Source organism: Marmota monax, unplaced genomic scaffold (genome assembly GCF_021218885.2).
Source record: "Marmota monax isolate L192 unplaced genomic scaffold, Marmota_monax_Labrador192_F-V1.1 WCK01_AAM20220418_F8-fsc00051, whole genome shotgun sequence".
NCBI classification, from domain to species: Eukaryota; Metazoa; Chordata; class Mammalia; order Rodentia; family Sciuridae; genus Marmota; species Marmota monax.
The window spans coordinates 14102508-14129313 of NW_026695202.1; the positions used below are offsets into that span (position 1 = coordinate 14102508).

A 26806-nucleotide genomic window follows, 5' to 3' on the forward strand; every position below is an offset into this window, starting at 1 on the left:
ACAACACATGAGTTTAAGGAACAAAATGACCTCGTTCTTGCAACTTCTGTCTCACCCTCAATGTCTACCACTGACCCCTGGACTAGATTTCCTGGCACAATCATCCGCAAGCCTGTGCTCAGGAGCTGCTGTGTGTGCATGTGTGTGCCCTGCCCTGAGTCCTGTACAAGGAGGGGTTGGACACACACCAGCACACCCAAGGCTTTCAACAGTCACACCCACCCCTACCACGAGCCCTATGTGGCTCCCACCTCAACCGTCCCTTCAAGGCTCCCTGTGGGTGAGGAGCAGGAACATGGCCTGAGCCTTCTCTACCCAACACAGCTCCAGGAAGCAGGAAGGTCCAGAACCCCAGGGGTCCCACACCATTTAGAGGCCAGTCAGAGACATGGACCCCTGGGGGCTTCTACTGGCTTGGTTCAAGCAATTCTGAACCCCTCTCTGCCTTCTGTGGGCCACCCCTAGAATGTCTTCCTCGGCCTCCACCTGGAGCTCCATGAGGAAGGGCTTCTGCTCTGCTCATCTACGTGGGACCCAAATCAGGCGCTCAGGAAGCGAGCAGGGAGACCAGGGAAGGGAGGAGAGGAGATGCTGTCGGCCCTGGATCCTGAAGGTAGAGAAGTCAGTATTAAAAAAAAATACTGTTCGTGGGCTGGCTGTAGTTCAGTGGTAGAGTGCTCGCCTAGCACGTGCGAGGTCCGGGCTGGATTCTCAGCACCACATAAAAATAAATAAATAGAATAAAGGTGTTGTGAAAAAAATACTGTTTGTGAGAAATCAGTATAAAAGAAATAGTGGGTGTGGGTGCATGCAATAACCATTACAATAACTGTTTGCCCCTTGAAATGACTATTGCCCCTAAAATAACTTTTTAAACCTAACAGTGCAAGAAGACAAGCTGATGGCCAGGCGTCTGGTCATTTTAGATATGCTCTGGGGTGTGGCAGCCTCAGGGTACAGAGAACCAACAGCAAAGGTAGGAGGAGGCCCACAGTCACAAGGTCTCAGCTGTCGGTTCACCCCCAGGATGGAACTGGTGCCGCTCGCAGCATGAGGTCAGAAATGTCCCCAGCATCATTTTTCTTACATAATGAAACACGTCAGCTGACAGATCTGTGCCTTAGGCTGACTGTACAGCAATGTTTCTTCAGACATCTGGTTGGCAAGGACCCTGGGAATATGGAGATTCAGCCTGAAGATTTTCCAACCTAAATATTGAGTCACTGTTCCACAGATTTAAAATAGAGTTACTTTAAAAAGGACACCGTTTTCAAGTCGGATATTAATGTGAGAATGCCAACAGCAGTGCAAGGAAATGAACAGGAACAGTCTAAAGATTTGAAAGAGAAATGATCCACGGTGACCCACTTACGTCCGCACTAGGTGAACCAGAGCGTGCCACTCGGCCACGGTGCCCTCCAGCTCCTAGCCATGTGGGGAGCCGTGCGCACCCCCAGGGAAGGTTTTTATGAGAAATATGTAACTACTTTGCTTTCCAGGCTGAGGGGCAGAACGCACAGAGGGAGGGCGAGTTGGGAAACCTGGCTTTTACAAGTCACTTTCCAGCAGCCTCCGTCTCCTCACCTACTACCAGAGGGAGGGACAAGCCCTGTCCAGCGGTTAGGCCAAATGACAGGTCACTATCATTGCCTCTTGCGGTCCCTCACTGGGTCACTCAGGCGTGCTGAGTGCCTGCGTGTTCCTGCCTCCTTGGAGACTGCAGTGGGAGGAGGGCATGAGCAGGCCTCTGATGACCTGCAGGAGGCGGCTGCACAGCAGAACCGTCACAGACTCCTGAGCTGAGTCCTCCTGCCTGTGCACCAGGCGCCTGCTCCGTGGAGGCTGAGGTACTCCTAGTGGGCTTCGCACCTGCACCCAGCCCCTGTGACGCAGCCGGCTGTTCAGGGGAGACAGACTACAGCTACATGGAAGCACATGCTTGTAAAAACTCAAACTCGCTCTCCACTACTCAGTCATTACAACAGTCATTTTACTCCAAAAATAGGTTTTCCGACTCTGCAATGAAAGAAGTGGCTTGCAGAGAGTCGCAAGGCTGTGGGCCTGTGTCGTCTTGTCTCTGAGCAGAAGCTGGGACCTGGGGCTCTGCCTAAGGGGTGTGGGCTGCGTGCAGAGGCACGAGCACTAGGCACTTCTAGCACTTTGAGCTCCGTGTCCGCTCCTCTTGTATGGATGATGAAATCTGGGAGAGCAGGCCAGTCTCTAAGGGCGGCCAGTCAGGTAGGAAGTGGGCCCCCAGGATGCGGGCCTGGCCAGGGGACAGGGACACAGTGCCCTCACAAGCATGGCCTGGGGAGGGCAGCCCCGCTCACCCCTGGGCTTCCCTTGGAGCTGGCACAGCACCCCCTCGGCCTCCCCTGCCCTGAGGCCTCGGGTTTCATCCTGGAAGACAATTTAGAAGGTTCAAAAAGAGTGAAATTCTGTACATACAATGAAAAGGCCTCCTGATGGTTTTTATGCTCAGCAGGGTTTGTTCACTGCTTCTGTTCTGGCTGATTAAACTTAAATTGGATTTCACAGTTTTTTTCCATGATTTTACCTTAAAGAAAACTGACATTGGCCCAGACAAATGGTCTTTTCAAAGGCCTCATGTTCATGGCACTGTGCAGGGGCCGGGCTGATGGCCGTCAGCTTTCTTCATCTCCTGTAACTAACCGCGGCCACTGCTGGAAGGGAAACCTTTGGTCCTGGAAAAATGCTCCTTCTGTCCCCTTGCTCTCAGTGGCTCCTGGGGGCGACTTCCTCAGGTGCTTCACTCCCGAGCCACAGATCCTGTCCTGAGTCCCTGCAGACTCCACTAAAAAGGGCCAAAGTCTGAAACTGACCCCCCAAACACACACCACCATGGACCACTGCGCAAGTCCCCTACAGCTCTGCACCACCCTGGATGCAGGGTGCCCAGGAGTCTGGCTGTAAGGGCCTCGTATAAGTTTGTCCAGAATAGACAAAGAAATGAAATGGCGTAGCCAGGAGAGCTGCTCAGGAGGGCCAACTGCTGAGCACTGAGCACTAGGAAGTTCTGCTATTTCACTAACAGCTTTAAGATAGAACCACACACAATCCAGCCACTTACGATACACATGGTGATTTGTTTTCTTGGAGGGGGGGACCAGGGATTGAACTCAGGGGCACTCGACCACTGAGCCACATCCCCAGCCCTATTTTGTATTTTATTTAGAGACAGGGTCTCACTGAGGTGCTTACAGCCTCGCTTTTGCTGAGGCTGGGTTTGAACTTGTGATCCTCCTTCGTCAGCCTCCTAGGCCACTGGGATTACAGACATGCGCCACTGTGCCTGGCTTGCACATGGTGATTTGTAGGTTAATTCTAGAATATTTCTGTCATCCTAAAAGAAGCTTCACCCCCTTTAGCAGTCACCCAGGGCCCTGGCAACCACCGATCTATTGTCTGTCTCCAAATTTGCCTGTTCCGGACATTTCGGTGTGGCCTTGTGTGACTGGCATCTTTCATTAAGCACAATGTCTGTGAGGCCCAGACTGCTGCAGCCTTATCAGTACTTCATTCCTTTCGTTTCTAGAGAATATTCCATTGAATGGACACACCACAACTTATTTACCCATTACCACTGTGGGGCAGTATGAAGACGACCACGAGAATTTGTGGACATGTGTCTTCATTTCTTTCTGGTAGAAACTTACAAATGGAATTGCTGCTTCCCAGAGTCGGGGGCTCCCGACATGCAGCGAGACTGTCTTACACAGTGGATGCGCCACTCTGCCAGCGATGCGTGAGGCTTCCGATTCCTCACGTCCTCACCAGCGTTTGTTCTTATCATGACCGTCTGATTCACTGATTCTGGTTTGCATCGCCCTGATGACTAATGACACTGATGTTTTCCTGTGCTTACTGCCATTTGAACACTATCTTTGGAGTGGTCTCTCTTTAGATCCTTTGCTCGTTTTTTAATTGTCTGTTTTTCATTGTTGAGTTTTAAGAGTCCTGGATCAATGTGTGACTTCAGAGTGTTTCCTTCCGTGCTGTGACTTGCCTTTTCACGTTCTTGACAGCATCCTTGGAAGCAGAAAGGTTAATTTTTACGAAGTTCAACTGATCCACGTTTTCTTTTGTTAGCTGTGTTTTGATGTTGATGGCTTTATATCTAGGATATCATCATCTAATTCGAGGTAACAAAGATTTACGTCAATATTTTATTCTTGAGAGTTTTACAGGTTTCACTCTTGCATTTAGGTCTCTGATCCAGTTAAGTCTATTTGTTTTAATTTTTCTTTTTTTAGTTATATGCAGTGCTCAGAATATAACTCAGTGCCTCGTGTATGCTAGCAAGTGCTCTACCACTGAGCCACACCCCAGCCCTGTTTTGTTTAAGAAATATTTATTTTTTAGTTGTAGTTGGACACATTACTTTTATTTATTTATTTATTTATTTTTATGTGGTGCTGAGGATCGAACCCAGGGCCCTGCACATGTGAGGCGAGCGCTCTACCGCTGAGCCACGGCCCCAGCCCAGCCCTGTTTGCTTTTTGAGATGAAGGTCAACTATGTTGCCCAGGCTGGCCCTGAACCTATGATCCTCCTACCTCAGCCTCTGAGCACACACCACAGAGCCTGGCTGAGGTCTCTGGTCTACCATGTGGAGTTCAGTTTATGCACAGCATGAGGCAGAGATCCAAACTGGCTCCTCTCATGTGACATTTAGTCATCCTGGCACCTCCTGTTGAAGATTATCATTCCCTCCACTGAATCGGCTTAGTGTCTTGCCAAAATCAACTGACCACAAACACAGGAGTTTCGTTATGCTCTCTCAATTCTACCCCGTCGCTCTGTGTGTTCATCTATGCCAGTACCACACTGTCTAGAGCACAAAAGATTGGTAAAAATTTGGAAATTTGAAAATGTGGGTACTCCAACTTTGTTTTGGTTCTTTAAAACTGTTTTAAGTATTCTAGGTCCCTGAATTTTAGGAATTTCCAAACTGGCTTGTTGGCTTTCTTTTTTTAAACTTGGAATTGAATCCAGGGGCGTTTGACCACTGAGCCACATCCTCAGCCCTTTTATTTCTTACTTTGAGACAAGGTCTCACTAGGTCTCACTAAGTTGCTTAGGGCCTCACTTAAGTTGCTGAGGCTGGCCTCAAACTTGTGATCCTTCTGCCTCAGCCTCCCGAGTTGCTGGGATTTTAGGTGTGTACCGTCACACCTGGTATTCTGCAATCTTGCCAAACTTGTACTAGTTCTAAAACAAGTTGAGCATCCCTACTTCAAATATACAAAATCTGAAATTTGAGGAGTGTCACGTTGGTACTCAAAAAGCTCTTGATTTGAGGGCACTTCAGATACTGGTTTTTCAGGTGAAGGATACTCAACCAATAAAGTCCACGCAAATATTCCAAAATCTATAAAACTCCAAACCCTGAAATACTTCTTCCCCCAAGCATTTTGGATACTAAACCTATTAGGTTTTGGTGGACTACAAGTTTAAGGAAGATTTCTCTATATAAGATCGTGCCACCTGTCACCAGAGACAGATTAACTTTTTCCTTTCCAATTATACGCCTTTTATTTTTTCCTCTTGCCTAGTTTTCCTGCTGGAACCTTTGACACAATACTGAACAGAAGAAGCAAGAGAGCAGTCATCATCCTAATCCCAGTCATGGGGAAGGTCTGTCTTTCACTAACGCCCTCCACCCAGACAAGCTACTCCTAACTTGTTTGAGTGCTTTGATCCTAAGGAGTATGGCGATGTTGTGCATGTAAGTTTAACGTTTCAGAACAAACAGGCATCACGAGGGACCAAAGTTACCTTGGATTACAATGACAGCCATTACATACTTTGATTAACTTGAAGCATCCTGGGAACTAAATAAGATCCATTTTAAGCAGCTCAAAGAAAACAGTTCTTCTCTGGCATTGAGAAGATGAGTTTGTAATGTTTAAAAAAAAAAAAAAGATATATCAGAGAAAAACAAGAATGTGCTCCAAACGTAATTATTTGAACCTTTGAATAACACAACGTAATGTAGAAAGCAAAGAAAGGAATAAGACACAGCTGATAAAATCTCATCACCAAAAATATTCTAAAGACTGACACCAAGACTGGGGATCCAATTCCACCGTCTTAGAAGCTGAGAGGGACAAAGAGGAGGAGAGCGCGCCAGGCCAGAGACGGGAGTGGCGGTGGAAGTCCCAGCTGCTCAGCCAGGCTGGGCCAGTTGTCTGGGTCACATGCCAGGTAGAAAGGCCGCACAGAGTCCGGGCCCTCTCCTTCCTGCTGCTGTCCCAGCCACTGAGCAGGCCTCGAGGGGCAGCTGCAGGACAGCGGGCTCCTGAGGCAGGCCAGCCCCTGGGTGGCTGCGTGCGACGGCACTTCAGCCACAGCACAGGAGACTGCAGAGCGAAAATAAAGACATCTGTGTTTGGTCTCTGAAATCTGGGGTCCGCTTGTTCCTGGGGGATGACGTAGCCTAATACAACACAACCAACTGCTGTGTGGCAGAAAGAGCACAACTTCCTCAACAAATGGAAACAACTTGTAAAAATACAAGTGAACTCGACAATGCCAGCTGGGTGGGGCTGGAGGGAGTAGGAAGGTGTTTCAACATGGATGACAGGCTTCATGGAAAAATCTGGAAACACAGAACAAGGCAGCTAACAGCCACCAACCTCTGACCCCGCAGTCCCCTCTGGGGACTGCGCTCTGAGAAAATAAGCCCCAAGGGAAAAGAGAAGGAACAGATTGTTCATCCCAGTAGCAGACATTTGGAGACAAGTTACAAGTTCAAACACCAAGGACACCAGGGTAAACTGAAGAATGGACACTGCATGGCCACCATAAAGGACAGCAGGTGAGCCGTTCTGCATTTGAGACTGGGCATAAGCAAAACTGCACCCAGACACTGATCACACGTGAACGTCAGGGGCGAGGGTTGGCATTTTCCCTCCCGCCTCCCTAGAGGGCCTATTATATTATAGGTGGACACTCAAATGTTTGCCGGGTGACTGGATGTCTGAACCAATCCTAACCACGTCGATGAGCCAAGTCAGTGAAGCAGGCTGGCAGGGACAAGGGTGGGAGGGGCCGAGGCTTGGCAGCCTCTGGTCTGTAGAAGATGCGTGTGTTTGAAATAAACAAGGAGAAATGCTATGCCTCCTTCACAGGGAATCTCCTCCACAGGAATTCCAGGAAGGAATTCCTCCATAGTGGGGTTCCTGAAGTTCCGAGGGGGGCTGGCAGGCCACCTGGCAGTGTCAGGCCTGGGAGAGGTCCCTCTGGATTCCCCTTACCCTGTAGGGGCCAAAGCACCTCCAGAAACCCACACAATAGCACCTCATCATCCAGACCTTCCAGACCTGCCCAGGCCTGGGTGCCGGTCATCAAGAATCAGGCTCCTCCTTTGAGCTGGTATCTGCATTAATGGGATAACACACCAGAAACCTGAAGAGCAGTCCCTCATGGGTCAGCCCTCCTCGGTCCTTGCTCGGAACCCACCACCCACTGTCTGGCGCTGGCCGCTGCTCCATCGTCATCCCCAGCCTCAGAGCCCCACAGAAGCAGTACTGCCAGTCCTTGATGCCCACTCCTTCCTGCTCACCTTCCTGGTGAACACTGACCCCCACCATCGCACCGCCCCCTCCTCCCGGTTCTAACCCGCCTGCTGGGTACACTGTGTTTCTGCAGTTTGATTTTCTCCTGTTCTGAACATGGAGAGCACTATGCCCACGGTCACCGAGATCTCAAAATCTCAGCTCCAGTGAGGCACGTCAGACAGAAGCTCCTCCTGCCCACAGACACGAGCAGCCACCTGACTGCCCAGGCCACCACACGAAGCCACCCTGACTGCCCAGGCTGCCACACGCAGCCACTCACTGAGGGCACAGCAGGGAGCCCTCTAGCTCTGCCACACGTGCTGCCGAGGTGCTCCCACATGGGCTCAGAAGCCCTCCTGCATCACACACGTGTGCACACGCTTCGTTCCCCTGACATCAGGCCAGGCATCGGGACTGAGCACACTAGGACCCCCTCACTTCAGGGTGTCTTCACATCCTAACCACAGTCCCCCAAAGTGACAAGAGAGGTGACAAGGCTATAGAGGACTGGAATACTGATTCGGGACTGCATTTCGTCTTTATTCCCTGCACTTTAGAGTCTCTGCTCCCCTTTGTGCCAGTCTTTGAGGGGCACCACCAGGGCCAGCTGTTATGTCACATTGAATACTTCCTGAAAATCCCCTCTCAGTCAGATGCACCTTCCTCGTGGGTGCCTCTTCCTTAAGCTGCAGAGTTTCCCATTCAAGAACTACATGTAAATCCTAAAAAGGCCAGGCATGATAGCGCAGCTCTGGAGGCTAAAGCAGGAGGACTGCAAGTTCAAAGATAGCCTCAGCAACTAAGCAAGGCATTAAACAACTCAGGAGACCCTGTTTCTAAATAGAATATTTAACAAGGGCTGGGGATGTGGCTTGATGATTAAGCATCCCTGGGTTCAATCCTAGGCACCAAAAATAAAAACCCCCAAAACTGAAGTTACACATGGGCTGGGATATAGCTCAGTTGGTAGAGTGCTTGCCTCGAATGCACAAGGCCCTGAGTTCAATCCCCAGCACCAAAAAAAAAAAAAAAAAAAAAAAACTACATAGACCCAGAAGAATCAGAAAATAAATAATCTTTGGCAAAAGTAGAAGGGAAAAAAATATAGAATGGGTCAAGAGGTTGTCCTTTATTCAGGCCAGAAAATGGGGGCATTCTCCACGGGGGCAAACGTGAGGGGGGAAGAGGGAGAAGAAAAACGCTGACCGCCTGGAACAGGGGCTGGAGGCAGCCGAGGAGGAGCCACGCAGGTTCCCAAGACAGACAAAGGGCACTATTAACAACAGCATGAGTCAGAGTGGCCCCAGGTCGACCCCTCCAGCTTCTTTGAACCCCTCCACTCTGAGGCAGCCCCTTCTGGACGAAGGACTTCCTGTCACACAAAGGGCCTCTGTGGTCCTTTGTCCACAGAGGAGGAGCGGATGCTTTTCCGTGCAGACAGGCAGCAGTTTCTGGGCTTCTTCCCCACCCCACACTCTGATGGGGCAGAACCCTTGAGGGAGGGACATCTCTGGATAAGGGTATAAATTGCAAAGTGGAAAATGAGAGATCGGAGACAGCAAGAGAGCAATGCAACAGAACGGGGCGGCTGGGATGCAGGCTCTGACAGTCTCTAGAATCTGCTACTTTTTTTTTTTTTTTTTTTTTTTTTTTTTAGTTCTAGATGGACACAATACCTTTATTTTGTTTAGTTTTATGTGGTGCCGGGATCAACCCAGGGTCAGCAAGCTCTCTACCACTGAGCCACAACCACGGCCCTAACTTTGATTCTTCACAAGATGGGACTTTTTAATGTTCCAAGCACTTCAGAGAAAAATACCTGCTCATCTGTAAAATGGAATCCAATCTGCCTAAGAGGCTGTGCAGATAAAATGGCACACCTCTGGGACCTGGCACGGCCTCTGGAGAATAAGGGTCTTCAAATTCAGCAGCAGCCACAGGGATGACCCCCTTGGCCCATCACCTGGGGGGGCCTTCCCACAGGGTTGGCGGGAACATGCACAACCTCCTCCAACACCATGGCCACACACTAGGAAAAAGTTCTGCAAAGACACTATGGGGACGTGGACAGGATCAGAAAGGGTGACCAGGACTGATGTTTCAGCAGGAACTCATCATCTGAAAAGTAGGGAGTGTATCTCAGGAAGAGACCTGTGATGAAACAAGAGAGTGCCAGGCTCAGGGTCTGGCTGGCCCTGAGAAGCTGTGGCTTTGACAGAAGGAAACAGAGACTTATGAATAGCAGGGTGCGAGGAACGGGTACAGCCTGTCACGCAAGTCACCGTAAGAGTGACTTCTGCTCCATCCACCCCACCAACCAGCAATGAAAGAGCAGCACTTCCAGCCCAGAGCACACGGCCTGTCCCCCAGGCCTGCCCCCAGCCCAACACGAGGAGACTGGAGAGCAAGAAACAGACATGCGGCGACTCGTCACTGACAGGAAAGGAACCGCTCAGGTACTTCTCAAGCTAGACCATCAACAAGCGTCTTCCAAGTCAACAAGTCGTGCAAACCCCACGAAGACGGGATTTTTAACTGTTTTGTGAGCATCTCTGCGTTCTACATGGTGCCACTTTCTCAAGAAATCATTCTAGCCGTCCACAGGTATGGCCTGGAGCCAAGCGCTCTCCTCTAGAGAGCACAGAGCACAGGGCCAGGTTGGACCTGGAGTGACCATACAGAAAACTGAGTTCTCATTTTTCAGTAACATGGAAAAATGAATAAAGAACCCACTAACATTCTGAAATTACCATGCTAAAACAAAGCATAAATTAATCACAGGTTTCCCTTAAATGAGGAAAGCGGCAAGAACTCCACGGGACCTGGGACAGGAGCAGGTCAATTTCTAAGCCGCCTCCTTCTTATCCGAAAACGGGGATAAATATGGCTGACCTACTTCAATGGGAAGTTATGAGGAATTTAGGTGACCCCTGGGAGGGCCTGCATATACTAGGTACTTAGGAAATGCCAGGCTCCCTAACTCCGACCCCCTTGTCCCCCATAACTCCTGCCCGCCCCTCTGGCCTGCTGTCCCTCCACGGGGCAGAAGCCCTCAGCAAGCAGGGTTCAAGCAGCCCTCGTGCCTTGGCTGACCCCTGAAAACTTTTGTTTTCCACATGCTACTGCCCCATAAACATTTCCAGTGGCCATTTTATGAAGGAGAGAATCAATGACGTTCACATTTATGACACAATGCCTGATTCCCAGACCTGTCTTGCTAAATATTATCTGGAAAGTCTTGAAGAAAATATCTTGCTTACTATCTATCCTCAAAGACAATGCTTTTCTCTCTAACACACAAAGATCCTTCATAAAACGTGTCAGTCTGACTGACCTGAGAAATAACCTGTATCCCAAATGTTTAATTATTTTGAACAAAATATTAACTTTGCTGTAAAAAGCTGATTTAATTAATATTAAATCAAAAGTTGTTTCTAACATTATATATTTAACACACTCTAATAATAATAATAATATACATACATACACACATACATATTTCTCCCAATTTTCTTTATTTAAAATATTCTAGGGGGCTGGGGATGTGGCTCAAGCGGTAGCGCGCTCACCTAGCATGCATGCGGCCCGGGTTCGATCCTCAGCACCACATACAAACAAAATATGTTATGTCCGCCAAAAACTAAGAAATAAATATTTAAAAATTCTCTCTTTAAAAATAAATAAATAAAATATTCTAGGGCTGGGGACATAGCTCAGTTGGTAGAGTGCTTGCCTTGCATGCACCAGGCTCTGGGTTCAATCCCCAGCACCACCAAAAATAATAAATAATAAAAATAAAAATAATTGTAAAGATGACCCTCAGAGCTGGCAGCCTGCTAAGAGCCAGGATGGCAGTGAAAACAAGGCCCATGGCGGGGAACTGGAAGTGAAGGAGGGGAGACGGGCACCCTGGCAGGCTGGCAGGGAGCACGGGCAGACACATGAGCAGCTGGAAAAGGAGGCAGCCGCGGGAGGCCTGGACCAAGGCGGGCAGAGGAACCTGGGAACCTCTGAGCCACTGCTGGGAACTCGGAAGACAAGCCCAACGGCCAGCCAGTGCAAAGTAGCTTCAAACCACATCTAAACAGCTGGATGCTTAAGCTTATTTAAAAACATGTAAGTGGACAATTACCCAGGAATAAAGCCTAGAAAACTCTGGTGGCTTTAAAACCTGTCCCCATGCTGAGGCCTCCTGACTCTTCCCTGAGCTCCCCTGACACCCCGGCCTGGAGGCACCAGCTAAAACCCATTTCCTGCTCCTTCAGCCCCGATCCATCTGCCCCTCTCTGGAGAACACCCTGGTGGGTCATCCCAACTGCCCTTTACCTCATGCCCACACCCCAGCAATGCACCCTAAGCCAGCGGGAACGTGGCCACTTCCCACCATCTTAGCCTCAGCTACTCGACACCTGCCAAGAGCTGCTCATCAGTTATCCACACTCCCCACCCCGACCCACAGGTCCCTGTGATCTGGCCCCTGCTTCTAGCACCCAGCTCCCACCCCAAGCTCGGCTGGAGTTACCTGCCGATGGTTCCCCAAATTCAACAGGCCCAGCTGACCTCGGCACCTCTGTGTCTCCAGGTTTAGTCTGCCGCCACCCAGCACCAGGCAGCCGGTGCTCAAACTCGCCCTTCTTCTTAGGAAAGCCTGCCCTGTCCTTCCCAGCCTCTGACAGCCTGCTGCGTCTCCCACCTGCCAGATTTATACATTGTCTCTCTCTCTCTCCTCCAGTTCACTGCTCAGTTCCCAGCACTGGGGCAACAGGCACTCAACAGTCACACCTTGGTGACTGAGTCCAGCAACGTGCAGGGTGCGCAGACACGCAGCAGCTAGACCCCGTTGCTGTCATCAGCAGTCAGGTGTCTAAGTAGCTCTCCTGTGGAAGGACTTTCAAAGCTAAATAAAGAATAGACGTGGCACTGAACTGGCAAGAAAATAAGGGCATCTAAAGACACCAAAGTAGTAAATTGAAAGCAGAAATCAGGGGCTAGGAGTGTAGCTCAGAGGTAGAGTACTTGCCTACCACATGTGAAGACCTGGTTAATCCCCAGCACTGCAAAAAAAAAAAAAAAAGCCTCTACGATATAAATAAGAAGATAAGTCAGCTTTCTCTCTGAGGTAACAGAAAAAAGAGAAATAACAGATTATTAGTAAATAGTGAAGTCTACCTTATATTTAATGATATTCCAGAAAGAAAAAATATTGATGAAAAGGAAAAATCAGAATTTAAAGAAAATATTTCAGAAAGTTGAAAGACACTAAATCCAGTCCAGAAGTCCAAGGAGCCAAGACTTTAAATTAGAGTCACCAAGACAAGTTCACCACACACCTCCCAGGCTCACTGAGGATTGTGAACATAGCCAAAGGAGAAGACAGCGCCCTTCAAAAAGATCACAACTGGACTAACAGCACCACGAGGGCAGCAAGCACTGGAACACGCCATTCAACACGCTGAGCAGCAGCCACGCCCGCCAGAACCCGGTCACACGGCCTCTCGAGAACTAGACTGCTGGCGTGTAAAATACACATCTCCAAAACCAATGTGCAGAGAAGGAATTCTAAAGGATGTACTTCTAACAGAGAGAGGGCAGGAACAGCGCACACCGGAGGAGATGACACACAGCATCAAGACCAGAAGCAGAGGAGGCGGCGGGAGCCATGAACATGAGGAAGCACAAGAGGGGCCTCCTGGCCGAGGCCTCCACAGGTCTGGGCTCCTGGAGGTCACAGTGAGCGAACGGATCCAAACCACGGAGGAGCCTTCCCTGGAGAGAGCCAAGAACAGCCCCAGAGCTGCAGCCCCAGAGCTGCAGCCCCAGAGCTGCAGCCCCAGAACCCTCAACTGGGACAACACAGCTCTAAAGGACATCAAACTCTCAAGCATGTACTGTTCCCTCTGCTTCCCCCGTCTACCTCACAAAACCTCTCTTCAAAACTCATCCCCAAACTGAGAAGTCTTCCATGACCTCCTCTATTCACGGAAGAATAAGGTCCCTCTAGCGCTATAAGAAGACTCGCCACCCTGCAGTTTAGAAATGCTTATCCCAACACAAGCCCTGCAGTGCACACCTATAATCCCAGCAGCTCAGGAGGCTGAAGCAGGAGGATCTCAAATTCAAGGCCAGCTTTGACAATTTAATGAGATCCTGTCTCAGAAAATAAAGGGGGCTGCAGATGTAGTTCAATTGTAAAGCACCCCTGGGTTCAATCGCACTACTGGGTTAAAAAAAATAAAATAGACGTGTTCTCCCCATTGGTCTATGACTTTTCATAGACAAGAACTCAATCAGGGCTGGGGATGTGGCTCAGCAGTAGGGCTCTCACCTAGCACATGTGAGGCCCTGGGTTTGATCCTCAGTACCACATAAAAATAAATAAGTAAAATAAAGGTATTGTGTCCAACTACAACTAAAAAATACATTAAAAAAAAAAGAACTCAATCAATCTCTCTCTCTCTCTCTCTCTCTCTCTCTCTCTCTATCTCTATCTCTCCCCTCCCTCTTCTGTTCCCCCACTGGCCTCAAACTTACAATCCTCCTGCCTCAGTCTCCTGAGTACCTAGGATTACATGTGTGCTACTAGACCTGGAAAGAATTCAGTCTCAACCATCTGTGGATCCCAGGGTCTAGCAGTGTCTGATGTGAACAAGAGAACAAATGGATGGATTAAATGAACGAATGTATGTGTGCATGAATGAACAAATCAGTCCATCCAGCCAGCATCCTGGTAGACTGTCCCTCCAGGTAGTAACTTAATCGATGGCTGGAAATAAGCACGGAGCTCACTCAGATATTAGCATGTCCATCAACAAAGGCAGTGAGATGCTGGGACAATCACAGTTTGCATAAGCCTCACACAAAGAATTTCCATCAGTACAACTTCTGCTATCCCAATTCAAAGTCTTCAATCTTAGCAGTTTATTGGATGTGCCCAAGAATAAATTTAATGTCTTACAGAGTTCAATGTCAAGAATGCAGAGACTTCACCTCTAAAAGCTGTCTGCTGCTTTCTTCATGACCTTGCTCTAACATTCTTCCTGCACAGGCAGGACTGGATCTAAGTGACCCTGAGCTCACCTCCTCCACAGGTGAGCTTTCCAAGTCAACAGGTACTGCTGGCCAGACCACTGTGCCTTGCACCATTTTTTCTTCCCAAAATCAGAAAAGAAAAAGCACTTCACTGTCCCCATATTGCCCTGTGCTTCATTTACTTTCTTAAACTAGTGCCACCACTGTATGTTATAGGAATTTAGGGAAGTTCAACATTTCAGCTTAATTACATTAATGTCTTGTTAAGTAACCATTTCCAATAAAATCATCCCCTGCACTCCTAGAAGGATTGCACTATAGAACAAATCTTGATGGGAAATGAGACTATGAAATTCACAGTCCAAGCTTTACGTTAACAACAAAAAAAGAAAGCTTAAATCCTGTACTACCGTGATGACCACCGGCACACATTTCAAATTCAGAATACTTTGTTAGATTCTGTTTCCCAAAATGGAACAATATGCTTCATGAATCCACACAGAGAGTCATTTTCTTATGATTCATGGATGATGGGGGTCGAATGAGAAAAGTATGCCAGATTCCCAGGGCTGGGGAAGACATCAAATAGACACCCAGCCTGTCCTGAGATATGCAAATGTGTCGAGACCACTAGAGTGCCTTCAAGACAAACCTCGAGCTGGGAGAGAGCTCAGCTGCACAGCCTTCTCCAGCACGCTTCAGGCACTGCAGCAACAGCCCAAATCCATACAGACAGAAGGCTGCAAGTCATTAGTCCACTCACTCTTTCATTCAAATCAATGACCTCTGTTTTACAGTTACCATCTTACATACAGAAAGCACAGGCCTAGAGTGCGGGGAAAAGTTTCTTCAGCTCTGGTCTGGAGAGAAGCCCCACACAGGGATGGAAGCAAACAACCCCCCGATGGCACGATGGTGTGCTGACAAACAGCTGAACTTCTCAGAGACATCTGGGCCCCAGCAGCCCCAGGGCTACCCTTTAACCTCCTGTCTGCAGCAAAGCCATAACTGCAGAGCCGCTGTCCCTTCACGTCTCTAAGTCTCACAACATTAATGTAGGCAGAAATTAGGGGACAGAAAGAAAGGGTACCAAGCAGTACCCATGCTGCCCCATGTGTGAAAAGACAGCAGCAAGGTCTGAAGTGCTAGCAGGGGACACAAGTCACCAGACAAGGAAGTGACCTGAGCCGCACCTTGGGCGGCTCCCAGTCCTCTTGCTGCAGCCCAGGGCCTGCTGACCACCAGCAGTGACCATCCAGTTCCCCATCCAAGAGTCAACTTCTTCAAGGATGCTGACAAATCCTACCCACCAGAACTCCCGAGGGAAGTTCTGTCCTGTTGCATAAAAATATTGCTCGTGTATCCCTCTTCATCCTAGTAGCTCATTAATTAAAATAGGTATAAAGTTATTAAATTCAATTTCAAGTACAATTAAAATATGTATGAAAATGACCACTTTCCTGGAGTGTATCTGTTTCAAAAACTCCTCAAGCACCACCATATGCATTGAATACTTCAGAAAATACAAACGCCTGTCATTATATGAATCTACCTGGGGCGCTGCAGGTGGCTCTGCACAGACAGTGGGAGGCATGCCAAGGTCTAAGGGAAGTCACCTACTGTTCTCAGCGCACTTCTATTTTCATACTTGAATTTCCAGAAGATTTCAAATTCAGTTTTTAGGCAATTCTGTGTGAGTGCGAGCCCCGGAGCTGAGGACTGAACCCCAGGCCTCGCACGCTCTCAGTGACCTACGGCTGAGCAAGGCCCCTGTAGAGACTGTTTTTAGAGATCCTGAGAAGCTGGGAGTAAATTCTCTTATAAATAAAATCACTCTTTCTTTACATCCCACTACAGTGTTCTAACCTGTTCAGTCCCTCTCAAGACCTTCTGAGCGCTGTCGGTAGTTCTTTACGGGACCCGAAATGCTGAGAAATGGGGGAGAAAAGTTCAGGGTTTTCCTTTCACATCCTGAGGAATCCTCTTTCAAATAAGAACTGAGTATCTGTCTGCTCCGTGTAAGCTGTGATCTTAGCTGGGCATCCTCATACAGCACATAATCATACAGTGAAGTCCTCTTTGATGGGGACCTGACTGAGGGGAGAGGCAGGAAAAACTATAAAACAGACAACTCTTTAGAAAATGCATCTGTAAGAAGCAAAAACCTCAATGCTCTTTGTACTAAAAGCACTCCACTGTGCACTATATAATTTATCACATAGTACTCAGTACACACCTGTGTCAAACAGTACCTACAGGGAAATCATTATTGAACAAAAAGCTGAGTATTTGAAAAGGAAACAAATTAAAAGTGAGCAGAAGAAAGTGCCACTCAGCCAAGCACTGCTATCTTGAGACAATAATGTGGGTGGAAAGGTCACGACCTAGAAGGTGGGAGACCTGGGCTCCACACTCACTCTGCTTGCAGGCCGAGGACCCTGAACAAGCCACATCACCTCGAGGTCCCACTCCTTTGTTAAGATGAGGGGCCTGGCCATACCCATCCCAACAGCCACTACAATGCTAAGTACTGTGTTCCGCCTTTTAAATTATGCCACCAAATGTGTAGAATTTGTGGGTAGAGGAGAGTCAAGGACTAATACTGCACAAAAAAGAAAAGCACAGAAAGGGAGGCTTATTTTTACTTATTGGCACAAATCTCATACCTGCAGGGCAGGCTCTGAAGTTAAGAAACCTCTTAATTATTTTCATAAACGTACCATTTAAAATTGGTCTAGAATTCAGTATATTTTATTGTCAAGGTCAGGATCTGAGAAAAAATATGCAGAGCTATAAGAACAAAGACAAAACTGGCGGATCAAATTAAAGTCTCACAGATGCGTTCTACCTCAGAGGTTTCTAGAAACCGTTCCTTTGAGACCCTATGAAAGTATTGGACATACACGAATCACAGTAGGTACCAACCCAGCAGGAAAACATGCTTCTCTAAGTGGTACAGACCACACAGCATGGCGTTTTCTGGAGAACAGCAACAGAATCCTGCCTCGTGGACATTCATGGCCACAGGTAATCTGATAAGTGAAGTTTGCTTAGTGGTGATTACTTCTGTATTGGGATTTAAAAACAAAACAAAACGAAAAAACAAACTTCTAATTAGAATTGCAGTGCTGCATAAAGGGAAGAGGGAGCCACGCTTTTTCAATTCCAGAGTGTGACATCTAAGAAAAGAAATAGTTAAAAATGTGTGTGTGAGACAATAAAATAATAAAACTTCTACATTTCACTATCTGCTAAGGACATGCACAGGGCCTGGTGGCAGCCCCTCTGATGGAGACAAGGGCACAGGGTCCAGCTGAGAAGGAAATTAAAAAGCGCTGACTCAGGGGGACAGGGAAGGGGCTGGCGCAGGTGGCATGCCAACTCAGAGCCTGGGCAGGCAAGAAACAGCAACTTCGGCCAACTGCACAGGCTCCTTGTTCCTTTTCTCTCTGGACCTCCAGCTTAGAGGTGGCTGGTGGGAAGGCGCTGGCAGCATGTGATAAGCATGACGTGTCTGAGTGAGGGACAAGCCAGCCTATAGTACAGCGAGCTCGGAAACCCGCAAGCTCCCGGCAAGAAGAAAGTGCAGCCGGAGGCAGCAGCAGGAGGCAGCAGCCAGGCTGAGACCAAAAGCAAAGTCACGCCACACGCACACCTTCTAAAGCCAGCCCCAAATGCTAAGGCACAAGCTTCCTGAGTTTGTCCAAAACCTATCCACCAAGAACATACTTACCACACAGGATGGCGGGTCCACACCGGTTAGCACTGGCCCAAGGGGACACTTCCCTCCGGGAATTCCGAAACTACCTGGGTTGCTGACAAGGTGAGACTGCTGGTAAACCAGTCGCTCGGCAAAACCCAGCCATGAACGTTGTCTTGCAGGAGGTCTACCTTCCAGAAATGCACACTTGGCCAGCAGCTGGCTCGCTCCTGCCCGCAGGCTCCTGCCCCTTGACTGCCAGCAGCTTCCGCACCTGCCTCTGCCCAGCACTGCTGGTGAGTCTGACCTCCGTCTCCCTGAAGAATTCTCCAGCACATTTCATCATTTCCTGTTGGCTGCCGAGATCAGGTCATTCCCTTACACTGCTGCAGTCACTGTAAAGCACCAGGCTCTCAGAGGGCTCTGCAGGCTCCTGCCTGCCTGCCGCGCCTAGCACAGAAAAGCTCTTTTCTGAAAGGGGCCACAGAAACCTTGGTGTTTCCATGGGAAAGCAGGAAGGAGGAGTCTGACAAAGAAATTTATATAACACCAGCCCCAAAGTCAACTTGTATATAGACCAATTTACACTATCCTCCCAGCCTCCCTTCTTGTATTGGGATAGGTCTGCTTAGGAACAACAAAAAGGCACAGCTGTATCTGAGGAGCCAGTGGCAGGGACTGGCTTGGGGGCACTCTTCTCACACTGCCCCACACACAGAGCACCATGTCTTTCCATGCTGCACACATCAAGCAATGCAGCTTGTTAGCAGAATGAATGTGAACCCTGACGTCGGAGATAGGATTGGGGACACAGGGTCCTACACTGTCTCCTAAGAGGGAGGGCACTCAAATAGTCAAGTGTCATTACGAAGAGTAAAACAGGAAACACACCCCACATCTTCCATTCTGAGAAAGAACTGAAAGTGAAGAAAAAAAAACAAAGTAACTTTAGGCAGGAAAGAAATCCTTCCTAATTCTAAGATGTATGTGCCCACAAGACCGCATAGCACTTGAGTCCCCTTAGGCAAAAGTCCCCGTGTGTCATAGCCAGGAGAAGAGCAGCAGGAGCAGGTCCAGGCGGGCTTCCGAGGGTGCTCTGGTCCTTGAACTGGTTATGTGCACGCTGCGTGTAAAGTTCAGGCACAGGCACACTTGTGATCGGGTACTGTTGTGTATGCGTGATATTCTTCAATAAAGAGTTTTTAGCCAGCACACATCTGTAATCCCAGAGACTTGGGAAACGGAAGCAGAAAGATTGCAAGTTTGAGGCCAGACTTGGCAATTTAGTTCCTGTCTCAAAATTGTAAAAGGACCATGGATATAGTTCAGTGGTAAAATGCCCCTGGGTTCACACTCCAGTCCGTGAAGAAGTAAATTTAAAAAAAGAGTTTTTAGCTAGACGCAATGATGCATGCCAGTAATCTCAGCTACCCTGCAACAGGAGGATCACAAGTTTAAGAGCAGGGAAACCTAGCAAGATACTTTCTCACAATAAGATTGGAAAAGGGCACAGTGGCACACACCTATAATTCCAGAGGCTTGGGAGGTTGAGGCAGGAGGATCGCCTGTTTAAAGCCAGCCTTGGCAACTTATTGAGGCGCTAAGCAACTCAGTAAAACCCTATCTCTAAATAAAATATAAAAAAGGGCTGGGGCTGGGAATGTGGCTCAAGCGGTAGCATGCTTGCCTGGCATGCGTGCAGCCCGGGTTCGATCCTCAGCACCACATACAAACAAAGATGTTGTGTCCGCTGAAAACTAAAAAATAAAAAAAAAAAATATTAAAAAAAAAAAAAGGGCTGGGGATGTGGCTCAGTGGTAGAGTGCTTGCTTCGCATGTGTCGGGCACTGGGTTCAATCCTCAGCACCACATAAATAAATAAAGTACTGTGTCCATCTACAATTAAAAATTTTTTTAATTTAAAAAAAATATCTTTTACAATATGCCAAGCTTGGTGAAGCAGCCCATAATCCTAGCGGCTTGAGAGGCTGAGGCAAGGGGATTGCAAGTTCAAAGCCAACCTAAACAATTTAATGAGACTCTGTCTCAAAATAAAAAGGGATGGGGGTGGTACTGGGGTTGTGGCTCAGTAGTAGAGTGCACACCTAGCACATGCAAGGCACTGGGTTCGATCCTTAGCACACATCAAAATAAATAAAAGTATTTAAAAAATAAAAAAGGATGGGATGTGGCTCAGTGCTTAAGAGCCCCCTGGGTTCTTAAGTACCAAAAGAGAAAAAAAAAATCATCTCAAGAGTCTCATTCTGGGGCTGGGGTTGTGGCTCAGTGGTAGGTCAATTGCCTAGCATGTGTGAGGCACTGGATTCGATTCTCAGCACCACATATAAATAAATTAATTAAACAAAGGTCCATCCACAACTAAAAAACTTTTGTTTTAAAAGAGTCTCATTCTATCTTTTTAAAAATCCAACAAACAAAGGGCTATTCAATAAACATGTATATAGTGCTTACTTTATTTCTGGTTAATTGTGAAAATAACCCTATGGAGGAAATATTGTCAGCTCGACTTTCCACAGTTGATAACTGAGAGTACACAGAGAGGTCACAAAGCTTGCCCGTGACCCACAGCTACTACGGGAGAGGGGTGCAGATTGGAACCCGGTCAGTAAGCCATCTGAGTCTCAGCTTGCTACACCCACTGCTTCTCCATCTTGGCTTTCCTCAAGGATCAGAACTGGGTCTCTGATACAACTGCCACTTAATAAACCTCTAAATTCAACCTGAATCAAGAACACGAACAGTAGTGGGACTATGAAGTAGCCAGCCCAGCGTTCCAGCATGGCTGGGGCACTTTCGCCTGGCAATAACATCAGCCATGCTTCAACAGAGGACTCCAGGAGGAATAGTAGCCCCTCTGGCAGGGGACAGGACTGGCTCAGGCAGCAGTCTTGCTCTGGGGAGGGACACAGCCCCCAGGGGGAAGTGCTGGCATAGAAACACCAGCCCAGAAACCCACCTGGTAACCTCCATATGCAACACCTCGGCTGGTATTTCCAGTTCCAATCTGGTTCCTGTCACCAAAGACTTGAAGTCTTTGGGCACTCATTCAATAAAGAGTGCCAGGGACAGTCCTTAGGGACTTAGCACCCCACAGCTGAAGAAGCCAAGTCCCTGCCTTGGACTGGCTCTCGGTGTGTGGGCCAAGCAGAACTGTAAATAAGTAAAAACGGTGACAGCAGATAAATGCTAGAACCTAGCATGTACCAAGTGCTGGGGGACATTGCAAAGGAAGGGAGCAATGATCCAGAATTAGTAGCAAAGTCAGGGAAGTCTTCCCAAAGGAGTTGATTCTCTAAGAACCTGCCTTCAGCCCACTCAAACTATGTGGATTAAGGCAGGAAAAAAAAAAAAATTCAACAACTGAAAGTCCAGCCAGTTTGCTAAAGATGACCAGGACATCCATCACCTGGTCTTCATCCAGTGGCTTAGTGCCCACACATCAGCACATCATATGATGGGAAGTCTCCTGGTAGCAATTCAAGCCAATAGAAGTATTAAGCAAGCCAAACTAAAAGACATTGGGACCATTAGGCATCGTGGCACATGCCTGTAAGGCCAACAGCTCAGGAGGCTGAGGCAGGAGGATTGTGAGTTCAAAGCCACCCTCAGCAACTCAGCAAGACCCTAAGCAACTAAGTGAGACCTTGTCTCTAAATAAAATATAAAAAGGGCTAGAGATATGGCTCAGTGGTTAAGTGCTCCTGGGTTTAATCCCCATCCCAAAAATAGAGAAGAAAAAAAAAAGACAATGGGACAAGGATCTAACATGGCTGTTCCTCTGTCTGATGCTACACAGTGAAATGGCTTAAGTTCACAGGCTATTTTACAGTAACTACTACTCAGAAGGCTGAGGCAGGAGGATCTCAAGTGCAAGGCCAGCCTTGACAACTAAATAAAAATAAAAAGGGCTGGAGATGTAGCTCAATGGTAAAGTGCCCCTGGATTCAACCCCAGTAACTAGGAAAAATAAATAATTACATACCAACTTCATAAGATTGGTACTATTAGCCCAATTTTACAGGAAGGGCGTCCACAACAGACAGGCTAAGCAAATTGTCAGCTAACAAGCCAGAACAGGAGTCAAATTCAGGCCCATGTGATTCTTTCTTTCTTTTTTTTTTTTTTAGAATTTTAATATTTATTTTTTAGTTTTCGGTGGACACAACATCTTTGTTTGTATGTGGTGCTGAGGATCGAACCTGGGCCGCACGCATGCCAGGCGAGTGCGCTACCGCTTGAGCCACATCCTCAGCCCCCCATGTGATTCTTTCAAAGACTATCCTCTATCACATTCAGGTCAGAAATTTGGATATCTGGCAACAGGGCATGTTATGTGAGGAAGGGACAAAATTTATACAGCATGATCTTCCCCCTGTCCCTCTACTGGTCTATCCCTGCTTTAGAGTCACCTTGTCCTGTTTTTGTAGTAGGAGGAGGAGGACAACGACGAGGAGGACAAGGAGGAGGAGGACGAGGAGGAGGAGGAGGAGGAGGAGGAGGAGGAGGAGGAGGATGACGACTACGACAACGACAGAATGCCTTTGTTTTATTTTTTTCATTTTTATGCGGTGCTCAGGATCCAACCCAATGCCTCACACATGCAAGGCAAGTGCTCTACCACTGAGCTATTGCCCTAGTCCTTTTTTTTTCCTAGCTTTATTGAGATCTAACTCACATGCCACCACTTCACCATTTACAGAGCACAATCCCGTGTGTTTAGCATACCCACAGAGGGATGCACCATCACCTCCTCAACGCACGGTGTTTCCATCACCTCAGAAGAGCCCACACTCATCACCTTCCTCCCTTCAGCTCCCCACCCCCCGCCCCCCGCCCCCGGCACCAGGCAGCCCGCCTCCTACACCGTGTTCATAAAGTGGTGGCGGGCACATAGACTGGGTCATGGCTTTTGTTGTTGTTGTCTGGTGTCAGGGATTGAACCCAGGGAGCTTTTTACACCACTGAGCCATATCCCCAGCCCCCTTCTCCCTGCAACCTTTCTTTTTTTTTAATCTTGAGACAGGTCCAAGTCAGTTGCTTAGGGCCGTTGAAGTTACTGAGGCTGGCCTCAACCCTGCAACCCTGCTGTCTCTGCCTATATTTGGTTTGGGTTATTAATCTGCAGTCCTATCCATCAGTCTCCCCACCCCACAAGACTAAAGATCAAGATGAGGCGGAACAAGGTGAGAACAAAGCGGGCGCCTCCACAGCAGTGGCCACAGGGGAGGGAGGCGTCTGGCAGTCCCACCTGGGCAGCCTCCACAATCCCCACATATCCGGGTCCCTGAACTTAAGGAGCCCAAAATGCAGAGCCAGGTGCTCCACCATCAGGAGGGATGTCAGAAGCCACGCAAGAGCCCAGAAGGAGCCCCTGACTACAAAGCCTTAGCCATTAGGAATCCAATGTCCCCATCTCCAGAAGAGCGAGCATCCCAACAGTACTGCCTGCCCAAGCCAGCGTAGAGTTGTTCTGAGAAGCCAAACTGCGTAGGGACTCCCAGGACTCAAGGCCTTTATGAAAAAGCCCCAAATCTGGCTTGTCACTCTGCCTGCCATAAACCTACAGAAAGTTGGGGAGGAAGTGGGGGACTAAAAAGGACCACGCATATACCCCTGCAGTGGCAGGACTTCTTCAACACACACCACAACTGTGTGTGGCAGTGACACGCATAGAAAACTACTCAACAATGAAAAAGGACAGGTTACCAAGTGACAGACGTGGGGAATCACAAGAGCATTCTGCTGAGCAAAGGTAGTCCCAGGCGAACAGCACGTGCTGTATCTGCCTGAGAGTATGAACCCCAAGCCAGGCAAGACCCCTCTGCAGGCCACATCACTGTTGGCCGGGGTGGGGCGGGGACTACAAAGGGCTCCAGGAACTTCTGAGGGCCGTGGAAATGCTCCATCTGGACAGGTGTGTCCCCCAGTCAAGGTCCACACCTGGAGGATTCAGTTGTCTGTCACAGTATCTCAAAGAGAAAGACAGAAGGGATAAGAGGGGGACAAGGGGAAAGGAGGGGGGAGAGGGGGAGAGCAGGAAGAAAAGCCCTCCCCAGACCCCTCCAGGCCCTGCTTCTGCCGCAGTGGAGATGGCGCTGACCACGAACCGCATCGCAAGGTGCCGGAGTCACGGACTAGAACGAGTGCCCTCGTGTTGGCCTGAGCATTCCTCACTGTGTCTCAAGCCCTGGGACAATGAGCTCTGCCACACACCAGGGATTCTGATGTGTCACTGCAACAGAATGTGGTAACGCCAGGGAAGTGACAGAAACGGCAGCTTTCCGTGGAGGGCTCCAACGGTCACCACACAGCTACCAAGCTAACGTGCAGACTGTGTCTTCAAATGCTAAGTAAACATTAAATTCTGGAAAACGCCTACCAATAACTAAGATCATGTGAAAACACTGTGATGGGTCAGTCTTGGGGGCGGGCTGGGGAGGGTGGGGACCAATCTCAAATCCTGTCAGCCCCACGTCCAATAGAGCCATCCTGCTGGGCTCCTCCCATAAAGAGGGGTACACTAAGCCAGATTTCTAGAACTCTCTATCAAAGAAGGTGCCAGGACAAAGCTGAGAACCAGTTCTATCTTTGGCAAAGCAAAACAAAGTGGAAGTCCCTCACCTCACTTCTCCACTCTGGCAGCTGTCCAAAGATGGAGGGAAGAGGAAGGAAGGGAGAGAAGGCAGCAGCTGCTGCCAGACAATCAAGGCAGAAAGCCCCTGAGAAAGCTCGCCTGCGCACTCGCAGCACAGAGAGGATGTGCTAAGCTTTTTCTTACACATTTTATAAACCCCAAAGGCCATCAGGAAAAGCAACACCTAATTTCCTAACACGTCTGAGTGGTCCAGATGTCACCGTGGTGGCTGAGATGCCACACTGCACGCAGTCAGAAAAGCTCAGGCCTCTTTTGGGCAATACACTGAAGATGGAAAAGGAGTTCTAAGTTCAGAAAGGAAACCTCGAGAAGCAAGGTTCATGGTGCGTTCAGGGCATTTTCAGGAAAAGTTAGACAGCCCGCTATGTTAATGTTTTGTAACATGATTTTCTCCCTCATTTACTCTTATTCTAATTCAGCCATCTGCCAAATTTTGGATTTTTTTTTTTTTTTTTTTTTTGGTTCTAGGATTGAACCCAGGGGCACTGTGCCACTGAGCTTTCTTTTTATTTTGAGACAGAATCTAAATTGTTTAGGGCCTTGCTAAATTGCTGAGGCTGGCCTTGAACTCAGGACCCTCCTGCCTCAGCCTCTTGAGCTGTTGGGATTACAGGCATGCACCACTGTGCCAACTGAAGTTTAGACCTTGATTGTCCCCACTAAAATCTGTGTGTTAAAGGCTCAGTCCCCACCCACTGTGGCACTTTTGGGAGATGGCAGAAATTAAAGACGTGGAGCCTAGTGGGAATTCTTCAGGTCATGGAGGGTGTAGCCTTAAAGGCAACTATGGGGCCCTCGACTCTTCCTCTTTCTCTCATTTGCACCCCAGCCATCAGGTGAGCATCTATGCTCTGCTACACGTTCTTGCCATAGTCCAAAACCAACATGACCAACTGACCATGGAATGAAATTCCCAAAAACAGGTTAGGAACCCTGTAAAGGGACAATACCATCAAATTCAACTTTGTTGAGCGTGAGCCAAAGCAAACCTTTGCTTTTCATAAGCCGAGTAGCTCAGATATCTGCTACACTCACGGGAAGCGAATACCATCTGAAAACCTGCAGTCAGCACCCTCTTTATTATGGAAGTCACAGATTCAATAATTCACCATTGCTGCCCCTAAGCAGTTCAGAGCCTACAGTAGGGCAGATGAACAACTGCCCAGAGGACCACATGGAATGACAGGGGCCACAGAGCAGACCTAAGCAGGGAGCCACGCTGGGGCTGGGACGGGGGCAAGGAAGACATGTGGGCAAGTCCCAGGAAAGAGAGTGCTCAGCTGAGCCAGGCAAACAAGGGCTTGCGTCCCCTGCGCTTCGGCTGTCCTCTCCCTCTCTGGCTACAGCTTCCTCCTCCTCCAGGGAGAGCAGAGGCGAGACAGGAGCTCACAACTTGCTGACCACCATCTCTTACTAGGGACAAGTAAAGCTAAAGCTGCCAGCACAGGCTGCCAACTGTATTTTGCCCACTGAGGGCATTAATAAAAGGAAAAACCTCTTACCTCCCATTATTTCATTTCAAAGCCATTTTATAATTTTTAAAAAGGCATTTGAACACTAAAACAGTTACAGGTTAAGTGTGTTTCAGATAACCTACAGTATACCCTCAGAATAAATAAAAAATGCTTAAACTAAGCATTTTTAGCTTTATAAAATAATCGTTCTGCTGATCTTTGGGCTGCATGACAATGAAAAATACCATCGTGAACTGGGGTTGAGGAACCCTGCAAGGGGACAATACCATCAAATTCAACTTTGTTTGTTAGGGTCTGTAAACAAGTCAGGATGGTGCCTGGCATTTTGCCAGAGGGAGTGGTT

The 26806-nt window shown here is 48.3% G+C and overlaps 1 protein-coding gene across 4 annotated transcripts in view; it reads right to left on the reverse strand.

Annotated features, from left to right (window-relative positions):
• Pacsin2 (protein kinase C and casein kinase substrate in neurons 2) overlaps window positions 1-26806 on the reverse strand; it is a 113041-nt gene that overhangs the window by 47746 nt on the left and 38489 nt on the right. Inside the window, exon 1 of one of the 4 annotated variants that reach the window (XM_046429342.2) lies at window positions 18346-18484. The exons of the other annotated variants lie outside the window; for them this stretch is intronic. The gene's annotated coding sequence lies outside the window, so the exon portion shown is untranslated. Of the gene's footprint in view, window positions 1-18345; window positions 18485-26806 lie in introns of those variants that run through there. 4 annotated transcript variants of the gene reach the window in all.